The 12,206-nt window shown below is 40.5% G+C and overlaps 1 long non-coding RNA gene across 1 annotated transcript; it reads left to right on the top strand.

Moving 5' to 3' along the window:
- The first annotated feature begins 1,020 nt into the window (after window positions 1-1,020).
- LOC136991400 (uncharacterized) lies at window positions 1,021-11,489 on the top strand. The gene is made up of 3 exons (XR_010883598.1): window positions 1,021-1,430; window positions 8,528-8,626; window positions 11,255-11,489. It is a non-coding gene; the product is annotated as an uncharacterized lncRNA (long non-coding RNA).
- The last annotated feature ends 717 nt before the right edge of the window (window positions 11,490-12,206 follow it).

Here is a 12,206-nt window from a genome sequence, read left to right as displayed (position 1 = left end):
AGACAACACAGCCCAGAGTAAGAAAGCACTACCTTTGGAGGGCAGCCTTGATTGATTTCACCCATTTGTTATCTCTAGTTCTAAAGACAAAGTGGGCAGACATTTTTGATTCTAACCTCTACAATAACAACAACAACAACAACAACATATAATAATAATAATAAACAAATAATAATAATAACAACAGCAGCAGCAGGAAAACAAGTGTTTCTAGGCAGAAGAAAGCAAATAGCAACACTCCTTAAACTATGTTAGATAAGAATGAAGCAAGTGGATATTTACGATCTTCAGATGTCCCTTTAGTGGACAGAAATGATAAAATGGTTTCATGCTTCTTGTAGCAACATTGAAGCTAGAATCATGTTATAAATCGATAAAATTGTTCCCAGTTTGCTAATAACGGGCAAATCGATTTTATATAAATAAGTTTAAAAATGACAGTCTAAGTGGATTTCAGAAAGTTCTTTGTCTTCCTTATAACGATTATCAAATAAATGCAACTTTGTCCCTTTGGAGCTGTGATGAAAATCCCATCAAAATTCAATTGACAGAATGTCAAGCTGTAGCATAAGCTACGAGTGTTAAATAAATTGATTTGTCTTAAACAATTATCAAGATTGGATTTGTCAGTCACATTTGCACATAAAAGTCTGCCATATTTCAGATCACTCACTGAGTAATAAGAGGCTTCTGCTCTTACAACACTTCAGGCTAACATTATTCTTTACTTTGGGAAGAACCACTTTCCCTCATGTTCATGCTCTTAGCATTTGGCCCTTTTACAGACTAAGCCTCTCTTTGCCTTTAAGGGAAGGCAGTGTAGTGTTTTTGTAAATACCTCCCGGATCCCCAAATGAGCTGGAGACCTCAGCGAACATCGCTGAAGCCTGGCTGTGGCCGCGCTTCCACTGTAGCAAACCTCCCAGCACTTGCCTGCCAGCTTGGGCGACTTGTGCTGGGACCATTTAGGAGGGTTTCTCTAGTTGGAGCTCTGACGGGCGAGTGAAGAGCTAACAGGACTGAAGTTTGTCAATTGATATGCAGAAGAACTGATAGCACAAGAGCTGACGTGCGCAAAGCTGTTGAACAGAGGAGTTAACAGGACTAAAGTCGTCTACCAACCGATATGCGCAAGGACTGATATGCGCAAGGCTGCGGAATGATTAACAAGACTGGAGAAGTGAAGTCTGCCACCTGGGATCTGCACGGACCCCCGGGGAGGGGAGAAGCAATACGGAGGTGTTGTGGTCTTGCCTCGCTAGCAGGGTCCCCCCGAGCAGACAAACAGACAGTCCTGTGATTGTGAAACTCGCAAAAGTCAGCAAAAGCAGTGTTTGCCCAGAGCCCCAGCCGTATAAAAAGAGGCTTGGCAGCTAGGAGAGTTTGAGCAGGGACGGGAACGTGACCTGACCATCCTCTCCGGCTGGACTGTGAGTATTCCCCCCCCTCCCCTTTTCCTGGGACGCTGGGTTAAGGTAACTCCTCGAGGTTGAGAGCCCTCTCACTAGGAGAGTGAACAAGAAAGCTTTCAAGCAGGGATAAGCAGTCCTTCCAATTAATAACGCAGTAATCGACGGTTTCAGGTTATCCTTTCTAAATTAGTAACTGATGGTTTAGTGTTATCCTTCCTAAATTAGTAATCGCATTGTTTTAATGGATGTTACGAATCCAAGAACTTGTGTGAGGAAATAAACATTTATTATTATTATTATATTACTGTCTCAGTCGTTGCTATCGAACCTTCATAGCATGACAGTGCGACAAACTGAATTGCAGGACTAAAGTGAAAACAAGAACTTGGCAAAAAATAAAATAAAATTATACAAACAATTTATTTGCCTCCAAAAAGAAAGATTGACTCAAGGATTAGAAACTATCCATCGATTTCAGTCAAATTCAGCAAAGGGCTTGAGCTAGGAACTGCAAGGGGATCTCAGCCACAAAACAGAGAAAGTCATGACCCACTTGTTTTGTACCATTAAGACTGAAGGAGTAAAGCTGGTTAGAAGAGCAGGCTCAGTTCCCTGCTCCATGCAAAGGGGTAGGACAGAGCGCACCTCCCTCTGCGCCAGGGATGTGCCTAATTGCAGCGCTGTACTGAATTCCCAGATGAGTAGGTCTTGTCCTCTCCTGTTAGTACTGTTTGAATTCATATGACATGAGCAACAGGGAAAGAGCGCTTGACTATCACTGAAGGACACCTGAGATTCAAGTCTGTGCTTGAATTTGGTCTCCATTTCCACTGCTCTGTTTTGCCTGAAGATGCCAGAGTAGAATGGAAAATTTTGTTTGAGAATCAAAGGAAATGCTTCATGCAACTCAAAATGAAAAATGTTACTAATATCATTATTTACATAGCCCTGATAAAATCAGAGTGAAGACAGACCAGCTTATAATGGATTTGAGTTCAAAGCAAGAGGGATCATTTGGTGCAGAAAGAGCATATGAAAATGGAGGCACTTTTGCCTCCATTCTCAGCATCTGAGTTTAATGCCTTTATGCTTCCTCAACTTCCCCTGTGATTTTGTACAGTTAATTTATTCTGTGCACAGATTCTCCATCTGTAGATGGGAACCCTCTTTCTCCCAAGCCTCAGTCATTCTCACCTATCTAGATTGTGATTTATGTTTTCCAAAGTTTAGAAGACCTCTCCTGGCATCATTATGATGTTTTATAGATACACAGCACCAAGTACAACAGTTCTCTGATGTTAATTTGGAGGGTCTAAGAAGAGAAAAAAGGTATTTTAAACATATTTTCTGAAAATAAAAGCCATTGCCCTCAGGGATGGCACTGGTACTTCCAGGCTTGCCAGAGATCCCAGAAAAGATGGTCCAGGGCTCCCCTGGGACCACAGTGTATCCTGGAGTGCTGTGAGCAAAGTGGCAAGTGCTGACTCACTGGGAGATTCGGTGCTTGTTTCTGGGCTCCACTCAGTTTTCCTCTTAGGTTTGCATTTCAGCTTTAAAGAAGTCTTTGGGTCATGTGATGAGAACTGCAGGGAAGCTCCTTTCCCTCTGCCACTGGCTGTATTACATTTTAATACTGTCTGTGCAGTTCCTTCTGAGCCTGTAATGTTCTAACCTTGTTCAAAACAAGGTTAAAACAGAAATTAATAGTAGTTTGACAAGGTGCAGAAATGCTTAGAAGATAGTTTAATTTTACCTGCGCTGAATATGAGCACTGAAACCTTATAGATATACTGAGAAAAAGAAAATGTATATACACGCGTATTGAGAAACTGGAATCTCAGAACAGGAATGCTGAAGAGACAATTTGTTTCCAGTATGACAGCTTTTTGTCTGCCAAATAAGATAAATAGTGAATTGGTGCATAACGCAGGAAATACATCAATTGTCAACACATCACAATACTCCTCGGACACCCTATTTTTGGTAACTCGTTCTTTTAAACACCACTCTTCAGATAACTGGATACTTATCCAGAAGTTATCTTTCTCGATCCACTGATTCAACTAGGAGAAGGAAAAGGGTTAATTATTTCTCAGTTTTACTTGGAAATAAAATTACAATGAGCAGCATGAATCCAAAACATATTGGCTATGGTAGGAAAAAGGATTTAACATAGAATTTTAAAAGCAATTTGCCCATTTTGGGTCTTTGCAGAAAGCACTAAGTGATGCAAACTCCTAAAAGAGGCAGACTGCTTTTTAATTTTGTTTTATTTAAGCCTGTCTTCTAAACAGCTGCGTGCTGATGTGAGATGAATATCTAAACTAGTAATAACTGCTGCTAGATATTATATAAAATGATTCATACCTTATTGTTACGTAGAGCTTTTTGTCCCAAAAGGATTGCACAGAATTTACAATCCATGACTGAAATGCAGTACATAAAAATGCAATGCTCCATCCATCACTGAAGTGCAGAACCAGTTCAGACATGAAACGTGATAGTTGTTTAACGGCAACAATACACCAGAGTATAAGACAATAACTTATTAAATCCTGTTATTGAGATTTGGATGGGCAGAATGTCATTGAAAGGAAACTTCTATTTTTTCCCCTTCTCAAAGGCAAATAAACTACTGAGAAAGAGTGCTATAAGTGGTCAAGAGCTCAATTAAAATTTTAACCTGAGAATTTGATTTTTTAAAGATCAAGTTGAATCAGCTTGAAAGCCAGCCAGATACTTAACAGCCATGGCCTGAGCTTGTTTCTCAGCACTACTGACCCTTGCTTATGCTCCGTACAGGGGGTCCTACCTAATCTTGGGACTTGGATATGAGCCCAAAATGCTCAGGAAGGCAACAAATTGTTCCCAAGCCAAGAGCATTTGGAAACTGGGATTGAGAGGCTATCACATAGCACGCTTATGTCCTAGGAGCTGAGCACACACTCTTCAGCAGAACCAGAGCCAACAATACACCATACAAAGGGAAATAGAAACCAAGCAGCTTTAGATTTATTTTCCAGTATTATTCAAGGTCAATCACAATAACTGACACTGTGACTAGCGTTAGCGTGACAAATGAAGAGGCAGTGAGAACAGAAGACAAGCTACCAAATCAGCACAAAGACAGAGATTTCTATTGATTTATTGCTACGTACAAGAGATCCAGTGATAAACAGAATAGCCCTGCAACTTTACATACTCAAGAGCAGGTACGCCTAGGCAAGTATGGTGCACAGCTCTCAAGCAGGCTTCTTAGCTTGAGGCTCCAACAGCAGTAAATCTGCATCCTTACCACACAGCTTATTGTGCATTCGGCTGCTCCTCATGCCAAATGATACCCTGATGGTGGCCAGACAGTTAGCACTATTACCAGCAAGGTGCAAGAAAGAGATCTTTGTGACTTTAATACTCTGCCAGCTTCCTTAACCACTTCAAGACACTGGTTGAGTGAATGCTCCTAGTAAAAGCACATGAAAACATCCTTCTTCTACCTTACCCTTATTACCTGCATTAAATTGTTTTTTGTATTGCACTCTTGGAGATCACCAGAAACATGCAAAGGGCAGAGAGCACAGAGCCTTCAGCAAGTAGTAAGGGCCAAAAGTCCTTGATTTCTACTCACTCTGACTTATTTATATAAACCTGCCTTCTAAATCAACTTTCATAGGATTAAAGCATGATTAGATTAGGAAATGCTACCATTGCACGGGGTGCCAGTCTCCCCTGCATCTGATCTCAGGCCCTGGAACTGAAGTTTGAAGCATTTTTCCATGTAGCAGCAAGGCATTTTAAGGCTTTTTTTTTTTTTTTTTTTTTGGATTTTGAGCACAAGTTAAGCTTCCTGTACACACACAGTCTGTGCGTATGTGCTAGACATACACATATGGAGACAAGTACCAGCCCCATACTAGAATCACATGGTTTTATCTACAGGAAGCAGTTGCCATCTAAAGGCTGACCAGGGCCAGCCCTTAACTCCTGTATTTTTAAAAGAGGAAGAGATGTTTGAAGGACACCACCTAAAAAAGCAGCCTCAGATTGCTTTTACTGTGCCTTAGGCACAGTCAGTTCTTTTCTCCCTGGGTATCTCTTGGGTGTAATCTGACAGGCGTTCCCACGTCTGGTTTGAGCTGAGCCATGGTAAGTGACAGCACAACCACTGATAATCTGCTAAAGTGAGGCTGCAGCCACAGACCCTGCTCTGACTGAAGTTAAGGTGACATAAGACGATATTACCTACATCCCTATTTCTTCAGCTGCCCATCAGCAGTCTTCCCATTTCCCTCCCCAGCATAAGTACTGGAGTAATTGCTACCTTCAGTTCTTCAACCAAAATCATCCACATTAGCTCATCCTAAGAAGTTACTAAGAAGTATCAGCTGAGCTGCTGTAACTGTAAATGTTTCTGGTCTGTTGCAGTTGCCAGGATTGTAGTTCAAGATAATATATCTACATACATGCTTCTGCTCTCTTGACAGGCTAAGAGGTGCATGAGGCCAGTTACTGCCGCACAGCTGACAAGCTGTAGCTCCTTAGATAAAGCCATTCAGTCACTCGGTACCTTCCGGACATGTCCTTGAGCTGAACAGGAACACACTTCAGTTGAATCAAAATAAAACTTTGACTGATTTTAGAGTGGCCACACAGGCTTTCATATTGGTTTAGTTCAACCAACAACATGGCATGTGCAGTAGGTCTGGTCTATGTAAAACACAACTGATTTAATTCAACTTGCAATTGGTATGATTCTAAATTGAAGAAATTCCTCTGTGCATACATATATCTTCTTAAATCTATGGAATCTAGTGTGACAGTTTTAACTGTCAGTTCAGCACTGTGGATTTTGGGGAGATGTTGAAGTGATGGTACATTTTAGACTAACCACACAGTTAGACTATTCAAAGGTTTAAGTAATTTGGCATAGTTACGCAGGATTAATGAAATATGCTTACAGTCAGAGAGCCCCCAAATTTCTCTCAGGCTTGGAAACAGATTCACAAGAGGTGGAACTTGCAGAGGTGATTGACACACCAGTTGGTCATCTTCCAGACCAAAAGCAGAAAAATACCAGTTCTTACTGAAGTTCGCTTCCTCTATTATTACAGGCATTTGCAGATTTAGGATCATGAATGTATCTACAGTACAGGAGACCTGCCTCTAGCAATTATCTTACACTGTGCTACACTGCCACACACAATTAGGACTGCTCCTTCAACACATTAGACAGGTGTACTTCTTGCCCAGAATTATTTTTCATCTGACAGCAGTGTGAAAGAAATGGGAAAAGACAAACTGAGACAGCAGCTAAAGCAAATGGGAGAATTCACAGTGCCTGAGGAAGTGAAGAAGCTGAAGAAGATGAACCATAAGGTAAAGGACGAGAAAGATACCTAATTCAAACCTCAGAAAACTCAGAAGGGCTTTTTCCAAATGTGATTGAGAGTGGGTGCAGGGCATGTAACTGCATCCCACGAGGTGTTCGGAGATGCTCCTGTGGGGTACCCAGCATCTCCACACTGAGAGAGGGGGACAGGGATGGAGAGGGGTGGAGAAAGCCGGCTGTGGCAGCGGTAAGACCCTGCACGCAGCCTGGGAGACTCTTACACCTCCCATTAAGCCTAAAGCACTTCTTCCTCCAGGACAGCATAAAGGCTCTCCGTGTTTGTGCTACCGCCGCAGAAAAACCACTTCCCCACTCTCCTTGCTGTGCTGTTTGTGCTCTAGTGAACCAACATCAGCAATATCTGATGCTTAGGTGGCATTTTTCAGAGGCAGAGCTGGGAAAATAATCCAGTGCCTTCCCCCATCTCAGCAGTATCCCTGTAGGAGCCAGTAGTGCAGCACTGCGGGGGAAGCTCTGTGAAGGAGAAAGCTGTTTTGGGGGAGTTAGGGAAAGCAAACTCTGTTCCCTAACAAGAAGAAAGAAGGGGCCTGAGTATGCTACTGCAGAAAAATTGGTTTCACAACTGTATGTAGACTGGAGAGCCATCAGTATTTCACAGGTTTCTCCTGTTATCAACAAACTTCTGGTCAGATTTATAATCTCTCAGATTTATATTTGTTTTCCAAATGAAAGAACACAGATTAAGGAGATGTCTCACTTCTGCCCCTTAAACATTTTAAATACCAGCAGTGTAATGCAAGAGGTGTGCAACATACAAATAAAGATCTCATCTATGGTTTTAACAGCTAAAATACCTATCTCTTTCCTTTGTATGAATGAGCTGCATGAATTTACACATTCAAATACCACATATCTGAGAAATAGGCCTAGAGAGCAAGCCATCTGGCATCTAAAAAATATTGTGACAAATCTAACACTCTGTCCAAATTTTTATGAATTGCTTCCCACAACTCAAACAAACAGAGTAGAGGTCACTGAAAAGGGAAAAATGCATATTTGTGCCTGTTTTGCTTCTTTATGCTTTATATTGGCTTGAGAATGTGAGACATTTTATTTTTGCATTTGGGGGAGGAGGGCAAAGATGAGGTTGTTGGGAGAAGAAAGAGGGGCTTTGCCTTAGAAATTGAGAGCAACTTCATCCAGTCTTCCCTGTGAGACTGTGGGTAATCAGGGAACCAGCAGAAACCATGAGTATGCAATCTGAGTGATTGAGACAAGACCTCCTTCTTATTCAGGCTATTATTAATTTTTGCTAGCATCTATTTAACTTCAACACTTCTTTTTTTTTTTTTTTAAGAGATACCATCACTCTCACTTCTCTGTGAAGATCTCAGTGCCATACCTAGAAGCATCAGTAGTATTATTGGCATAAAAATATTTTTAAAATGAGAGGCTGGACTTGGCCTAATTGCAATAGAAAAGATATTTCCTTTTCAGGCCTTCTAAATAAATTTCAAGGAGATAGAAGAAAGGCACAAACATTCTTAGCCACTTAAAAACCTTCATCATCATCTTCACAGAGGAGCAGTTGGTGATCATCTCTATGGGGCTTTCTCACTATTGGCTCAAAAGGAAGTCTAGCAATGAGAGCGCAGCTCCAGTGAAGCTCCCAGAGCTTTTTCAGGCACTGTTAGCTATAATGGTATTTGTCAGAGGGATGCTGCAAACTCTTGTATGTCACTATATCTTTCCATAATTTAATGGCTAGGTTGATGCAGACATCAATGGTTGAACTCAAGCCCTGAGATCAAGCACTGCAAGTCTGGATTTTAAGCCTTCTCATGTGTTAAGCCAGCCAGTGCAGCAGGTAATATCCTAACGTTAATAACCCCTTTCCCCACACCGTTCCACCTCTAAAAAATATCTGTCAAGATTTTCTGTTGGTCATTTACAGGCAAAAAGATCAAAAATATACAAACACAGAAAAACATTCTGAAATAGCAGATTGTTGGGGAAGGAGGGGAGGATTTCAACAGCTTGTAACATTACGGCAGAGCAAGGGTTCACTTTCTCTCACTGCCTTGGACAAGATCCAGGCTTCAAAGTCTAGAAGGAGAGTTTTACTTACCCGCTTCAAGAAACAGAAATGCATCAGCTGTTTGGCAGACTGGCATCCTCCTGATGAAAGCTGGATTCTTGCACAGCACCTTTTATAGGCAAAGCACCACATCAGTGCCCTGAGTGCTGGCCCCATATTTCCAGAGCTCATGGCCTGGATTCGAGTTTTAAGTGAGCTGGAAACCTTTACATGTGGTGCAGGTGCTGTTTCAATGTACTTTCGGGTATGAAAGTCTAGACTATGCTGTTCATTTAGACAAAGATTTTAGGTGAAGAGTGTAGTGAGACTAAAAAGGGATTTGCCATTTAGAGCATGAAGTCATCCATATATTTTATTAATAAAGGAGGAAGATATTTATTATAAGGAATAGAAGTGATAATACGTAAGAGCACAACTCAAATACTAACAGAGTGACTTGGGAAGACTTTTCTTCTATGCACCTCCAGTGAAGCATTCACTCCAGAGTTTCTAGTTCATGCTTTAGAAACATCATGTTCAAGCTATTGTTGGAAATGAGATGCTGGATTACATGAACCACTGACCCAGTAAGGTGATTTCTGAATGCCTAGGTTCACCTCTCTTCTCTAGTTCTATCATCTTCCATATGCGTTGTAATCCAATAATACCTGTTTAGCTTCCAATTTAGGAGTTTCACATGCATTTTCACCACTTGCATGCAACAAAAGGGATTAGAAGTGTTTTAAAATGTCCTTTGCTGTAACAGAATAAAGAAAATGATTAGTGATCCTTGCAAATGGCTAAATTAACTAGTATATCATTGTCTGAGGCATTTCCTATCTTTACTCATCAGCAGGCAAATAAAGATGTAGTCAGTGCTTTTTTAATTAATGTTTTCTGGCTTGCAAATGAAAGTTTCTTGATCTGTTTGGTTTTAAACAAACAAACAAACAAACAAACAAACAAAACTTCCAAATGTTGAGAGAAATAATTGAGTCGTACTTACTTAATTGCTGAGTGTAGAATCAACTACTCCTATCTTGGCTAGCTCTTCAGAAAGGGCAGCTTTCTAGAAAGATGTATGCTTTTTGTCCTCGACAATATGGAGCACCTGGTGACAAATATGAATAAGCACTCTCTCCTGAATTTAATGAAAATCTAGATTTCCATGATCTGCTGCCTTCTATTAAAAAACATATTCCTTCAACCCTGAATTCTTTCAAGCCCCTCTCCCATTGAAACATGAGAAAGTGAATTGGTTATCTGAATCAAAAGGTTTGAGAAAAAGGTGCTTAATGTGGGCGAAAGTAAAGCCTTTAGGTTAAACAAAAGTGGTGTCATCCAGTTATTAATACATTGCATGAAGATCTGATGCTGACCTTAGCACTCGCCAGGAAGGCAGTGTTTCCATTTATATCCTTGTCTACTCAGACTGCAAACATGTCAGGAAAAGGGCTGTCTTCTTCAATGTGGTAAGTGCTGTCCAATCGCAGCATGCTCCAGGCCTGTGCTCACCTTGGACTCATTGACGTAAGAGCGTCTAAGAAACCCTGTTCCAGGCTGACTTTCTGCATTGAATCCAGATGTTGGTTAAATGCACTATAACACACAGTGTGTACAGTGAAGGGGACTTTGATGCACCACAGCATATTTATTATTAAGTCTATTATTTGTATGCTGGTACCATCTACTAAGCACTTAAGATGGACCATGTAGAAGGGGGACTACGTAGTTCTCCATGAGCACCTCACTTGGATGCAGTCACTGTTCCTGCTGTGGCTGCAGGTACTATTTTCCTAGCTTTGGGAGGTCTGCACTAACATGTGAACTCTTCAGGCAAGGCCAGGAGCAGAGATACACCTCAAAGAATGTTGATTATCTCAGGAATTTTTCTGTCAGAGCAAATAACTCACTGAGTTTTTAGCCCTCAACACTGAACTAAAATCTAATAACAAGAAGCTTAGATGAAAAAAAAAAGTTCATTTTACTACAGACAAGGACCTCAGGTGGCAAAGAAAATGAATGACTAGTAGTCTGTTTAGCTTGAACTATCTATGGAGATGTCATTTATCAATAGATAATGCAATTTATTCCTCTGACATTTGCCAGTGACTCTCAAGAGCTTTAACAGAAAGATCTGTACTGCTGGACTCTAATTTTGGTTAAAGTTTGTTTGCTTAGTTGAAGTGCTCAGGAGAAGAGTTTGGCTCTTATTTCTAATTTGAGAAACCTTTGTTAAACATTACCAGTAAAATAGTGAAATTATTTCATTCAGGTTATCTTGGCTATAGAAGGATGGACAAGTCTAAGAGAGAATTTGCTTCTTATTTGTTTCATTTTTCTTTTCCTCCTTCTACGAGGATTTTATCCTTTGTACACACCCTGAAAACAACTTTCTCACCACTATATATATTTCAGATGGTAATGAACCTATATCTGTGAACAACAGAAATCAATTACTAAGATACACATCTGTATGTGGACATACAGAGCATGGAGGACAGAGCTAAAAAATTGCTGAGAAGGAAGATTCTGGCTGCACCCAGCTCATATGCCCTCTCTGGAGCAACCAAAAATACATGATCATGTGGGAACTGGCCTGATATTCCACCCTCAGGAGGGGCAGCAATGAGAAATACAAAAGAGAAAATGAAACGAGAACTCTCATTTCAGAAAGAAATATAATTTACTGTGCAATAAAGGAGTGAGGAAAAGAAGGGTTTGGTATTGCTTGTTTTCATCAAAGTCGCAAAAAAGTCAAGGGGTCAACCAATCAATCTACATTTGCATCTCAGCTTCAGACTCTAAGATCTAAGCCGCAGAGTTGAATTTTACAAAGAGTCAATTCAAAGTACCCCAAATCACAAATTTTGCAGCCTGAGCACATCCTTTATTTGTTTGACCCAGATAGAAATTATGACAGGGATGTGGAGCTGGTAAAGCCACACACAAAGTTGTCAAGTAAAAATCCTGAAGTATTTGTCAATGTTATAATCCCTTACATTTTCTCATCACCTTGCCATATAGCCATACATTAATCAATTCAAAGTTGTTCAGGTTGTAATAAATATTACAATGTTGTATGGTTACTGTAACTGGATTTGACACACCAACCCAAGGTCTGCTCTGTTATACTCAAGTCCATAGTTCATTCTGAAGCTGCAGATGGAGGTAGAATTGGTCCCTTTCATGTGCAACTTCCTAGGGCAATTAAAATAATGAGCAGAGGAAAAGCATGTGCCAGTATAATACCTGTGTAACTAGTGTTGCTTTCTTTTCTATGAATTATAAATTTTTATAAAACACACAAATCAAGGCTGGGCCTTAAGAGCTTTTTCATTCCCTTTTCTTTGTAATATGAGAATATGTC

This window comes from Apteryx mantelli, chromosome 2 (assembly GCF_036417845.1).
Source record: "Apteryx mantelli isolate bAptMan1 chromosome 2, bAptMan1.hap1, whole genome shotgun sequence".
NCBI lineage: Eukaryota > Metazoa > Chordata > Aves > Apterygiformes > Apterygidae > Apteryx > Apteryx mantelli.
The sequence above is the reverse complement of the archived record's forward strand: the minus strand, read 5'-3'. Positions and strand labels throughout refer to the sequence as shown.